The sequence below is a fragment of the Schistocerca serialis genome, chromosome 4 (genome assembly GCF_023864345.2).
Source record: "Schistocerca serialis cubense isolate TAMUIC-IGC-003099 chromosome 4, iqSchSeri2.2, whole genome shotgun sequence".
Taxonomy (NCBI): domain Eukaryota; kingdom Metazoa; phylum Arthropoda; class Insecta; order Orthoptera; family Acrididae; genus Schistocerca; species Schistocerca serialis.
Genome location: NC_064641.1, coordinates 531740201 through 531744937, shown reverse-complemented (window position 1 = coordinate 531744937; position 4737 = coordinate 531740201). Strand labels below are relative to the sequence as shown.

The window sequence follows — 4737 nt, the reverse complement described above, 5'->3', positions numbered from 1 at the left end:
CAAATGTTCACGAATTCGTTTTTGGTTCGTACATCTACATTTTGGTTATTCTACTAGTTTTGCCAATTTCCGATTTGGCGTCCTATTGCCAATTTTACAGTCAAGGTGATCGACACAGAAAATAATTCTAGGGACATGTTTGCTGTGCAGTCTCGAAATTTGTGATGTCTTACAGAAGTATGCACATACTTTGCTACTAGATAGGAAAACCATTAATTATGTCAATATTTTCCACCATTTTTGAGTAGAATATTCGCAAATCGCACTCACAATTTGCATAAAAGAGTTGGTAAACTAGTACTGAAATTATAAAGAGTAGTGTACTGGTACCACTCAACTGAGGCTAGGAACGAAACATTACTAGTTTACACACAAGCCGGCCTGTGTGGCCGTGTGGTTCTAGGCGCTTCAGTCTGGAACCGCGTGACCGCTACGGTCGCAGGTTCGAATCCTACCTCGGGCATGGATGTGTGTGATATCCTTAGGTTAGTTAGGTTTAAGTAGTTCTAGGTTCCAGGGGAGTGATGATCACAGAAGTTAAGCCCCATAGTGCTCTGACCCATTTGAATCATTTACACACAATAAACGGAATGTACATCTGCAGCTAGTTTTAGAAAGCTGGGCTTTCAACACGAATGTGTGTATCGGGACAGGCTGAGTCAATAGTCTAATACGCGATCACTAATGCATATCCACACCTCCCGAATATGTAATGTATATGCAGTACACAGTCTTGTACTTGCTGCAAATATTTGCGGATTGCGCCGGCCGCGGTGGCCGAGCGGTTCTAGGCGCTTCTGTCCGGAACCGAGCGACTGCTGCGGTCGCAGGTTCGGCTCCTGCCTCGGACATGAATGTGTGTGATGTTCTTAGGTAAGTTAGGTTTAAGTAGTTCTAAGTTCTAGGTGACTGATGACCTCAGAAGTTAAGCCGCATAGTGCTCAGTGCCATTTGAACCAATGTTTCCACTTATAATGATGAATGGAAACATGTAAAATATAAGCTTGATACGGTCTCTTCTACGGCCGGAGAAATCGAAAGACGTGTATCGTATTTAAACCTAATATTTCCTGAGTCAGTGGTACTTTTCCAAAACTGACACGTGACAAGTTTAAAGAAATTAAACTTGGTCACAGGTAAGATTGACACATTATAAACATTTGTTAGTTCTGAATTCTAAACGAAGAACATTTTTCCTAAAATGAACGATAGGTTTTCATGAACTGGGCGAAAGGGGGTAGTACCTTCACGAACATAGTACAACCTAGGAGCCTAGTCTGGAAATAACGTTGGACAACGTTGTCAATTAAATGGGACAAACTGTTACATCTGTGTAAGCTTCGTGCAGGCCTCTTCGGGAATTTAAGCGCTCTTTCCTCTTCCAGTCACAGGCGGAGTTCACGTATTACACTGCCTGATAAAGAAAGTGAAGACACGATCTGATTTCCGTGCAAATTCGCAACGTACATATCAAAGGCGGGTTTGTAAATGCAATTACAGTTCTCTGTGACAGGCTGGACGGCCCCAGAGTGCAGTTCGATCTTTTTGTCGATACCAGCCCAGGTAAGATATATACCGAGCTTCAGACGTTGAATGATCTCTGTGAAGGTCACGGAAACACCCTTATTAACACCATCCGCCATCCGGCCTACGCTCTGGCGGAAACGTTCCCCGGAAGACGACCAGAAAGGTACGCGACCACCCCCTGCTGCCATGAACCAGATGAAGGAGGCTGCGACAGCTGCGGTGCGGGCGGGTCCATCTCCATTGGTAGGACGAGAGGAGGCGGAGGAGTAGAAGGCTGTGTCTCCATCGGGTGGTCCCGCGGTTTCGTGCCGACAGCCTCTGACGGCTGCTGCGACCGAGCTGTCCTCTGGACCCGTGAATCTGGGGGAAGTAAGACTGAAAGGTCATCGTGTAAGTGACAGTGGCGAAGGTGATTTTGATGGCTGCGCTGCAAACCATCTGGACCTGAAACTAGATACATGCAAGCACCTAGTCGACAGACGACCTCTCTCGCGCCAACGGTCTGCTGCCGCTAAAAACACTGTAAAAGACAATATCATGCGGCGTGAAGCGATGACCGTGGCCTTCCTGCGCGCCGGATGTTGAGGAGGGTGGAGCAGTGTGCGATGGCGGCAGCCGTGAAGCAATTGCTTCGGCGATGGTCCACCTCGTGGGTGCGAACGATACTTGGTGAGAAACAGTTGCAATGTTTGATCCCTGGTGTGTGCGGAGCGAAGTCTGGCCATCTGCTGCTTCAATATTCTGACAAAACGTTCCTCTTCGCCGTTTGACTGTGCATAGTACGGTGCACTAGTTAGATGCTGTATGCTATTGTGTTCACAGAATGAGTGAAATTCATGTGACGTGAACTCAGGTCCGTTGTCTGACACTACTACTTCAATTAAGCCTTCTAGGCAAAAAATCGTTGATAAACACCTTCATTGTGCTACGTGACGTCAAAAATGGTTCAAATGGCTCTTAGCACTATGGGACTTAACTGCTGAGGTCATCAGTCTCCTAGAACTTAGAACTACTTAAACCTGACTAACCTAAGGACATCACACACATCCATGCCCGAGGCAGGATTCGAACCTGCGACCGTAGCGGTCACGCGGCTCCAGACTGTAGCGCCTAGAACCGCTCGGCCACCCCAGCCGGCTACGTGACGTCATTGAATTCACTGGCACAGAAAAAGGAAACTTTCTATGTAAGTCAACGACAATTAACGAGCGAGTGTACCAAAAACGTCCCACAAAGTCTATGTGCGCAGTTGCTATGGTGATTGCAACTTGGGCCAAACAGAAAACTTTTGTGGCGGAGCAGACTGATTTTCCGCTCATGCATGTCATGGTTACGTCATCTGTTCTATGTGGGCGTCCATGCCCCGCCAAGTACAGTGTCGACGCGCTAACTGTTTCGTACGAACAATCCCACAATGTCCTTGATAAAGTAACTGCAACATTTCCTTTTGCAAAACTTTAGGGATCAATACGCGTGACTGTCCATTGTCATTTTGAACAAGAATGTCCTTTTTGTACAGGAGGCTACGCCGACGTGCAAAGTATCGGCGCACTAGAGAATTCTTTATGCTATTCAAGACCTGAGACCAAGATTTGCGAATATAATTGAGCAAAATGTTCAAATCTGGATCGGCTTCTGTGGCCTGTGCCATTTTCTTATAGTGCAGCGGAAAGACTGAAGCAGTTCAGAGTCTTGAGCATGAATGTGATAAAAAGATGCAGCAGAGACGTCAAAGTCTGTGTCAGGGCAAATTGGAAGACGTGAAAGCGCGTCCACACTACCATGTTGAGCTGTCTGACGACACACAATCTCTTACTGGTATTGAGACAACAAGAAAGCCCAACTTTGCAATTTTTGGGCAGTTCGTACAGGAACCGGTTCCCTCGGAAGAAACAAAGACTGCAAAGGCTTGTGATGCGGTACCAAGTAGAATTTTCTGCCATACAAATAGTGGTGAAATTTGGTGACACCATACACAATAGCCAATGCCTCGTTTTCAATTTGTGAGTAGTTACACTGAGATTTGGATAACACTTTTGATGCGAAAGCAATAGATCTGTCTTTACAATGAAATGAACACTCTTAGCTGCTTACAGGCGTTGACATAAGTCAACGGGGACTGATGAAAATGTGTGCCCCGACCGGGACTCGAACCCGGGAACTCCTGCTTACATGGCAGACGCTCTATCCATCTGAGCCACCGAGGACACAGAGGATAGCGCGACTGCAGGGATTCATCTCTGGCACGCCTCCCACGAAACCCACATTCTCAACGTATTGGACATGTCCGAAAGAACAGGTATCATCTTAGTATATAGATCTGTCTTTATCTCCAATTCGATGCGAAAGCACTGCACCGATTCCGTAAGAGGAAGCGTTAATTTGCAAAATAACTGGTTTTTCAGGAACAAAGTGAACTAAGCATCGATCACTGAGCAATGCATCCTTACATTTTTGAAAATCTACTTGGTACTCATCTATCCAAACAAATTGGACATTCTTGCGACGAAGCGCTGCAATGGAGCCGCGATTTTTGCAGCATTCGGTATGAACCGAATATAGTAGTTCTTTTTCCCTAAAACTGACTGCAATTCTTTGATATTACGAGGAACTGGCAAGTCTCGTATAGCTAACAAATGCTACTGCAGAGGATGTACGCCTTGACTGTTTACGACATGACCAAGAAACTGCAACTCAGGTTTAAAATGTCACACTTGTCCGGTCTACAGTTTAGTCCTGCATCAGATAAGACATGAAAGAAAGCACCTAAATTTGCAGTATGTTTTTCATGTGTTCGATCTGCTACTACAATATCGTCCAAATAATTTGATCAGTTTGGCATTTGTGAAATCAGCTGTTCCAAATTCCGTTGAAATATGGCAGGTGCGGAAGCACTGCCAAAATGCAAACTCAAATATTTAAACAAACCCAAGTGAGTTTTAACTAAACACACTTTTTGATATTTATCGAGCAGTATTTTAAGATACGTGTCGCGCAAACCAATTTTTGAAAAAAAACATCGTCTGCGCCTAATTTGTCCAGAAGATCTTTTGGCGGTGGCAGTAGACATGTATCAATGATTGTTCGTGAGTTGACTGTAAATTCAAAGTAAACACATAGGCGAATGCGACCTGAAGGTTTTGGGAGCAAAATCAGTGAACTTGCCCACTGACTAGCTGAGATGGGTGTATATAACTCTCTTATCCTACA

At 45.2% G+C, this 4737-nt stretch overlaps 1 non-coding gene across 1 annotated transcript; it reads right to left on the bottom strand.

Moving 5' to 3' along the window:
• Positions 1–3660: 3660 nt before the first annotated feature.
• Positions 3661–3734, bottom strand: Trnat-ugu (transfer RNA threonine (anticodon UGU)). Its single transcript has one exon. It is a non-coding gene; the product is annotated as a tRNA-Thr (tRNA).
• Between the last annotated feature and the right edge of the window lie 1003 nt (positions 3735–4737).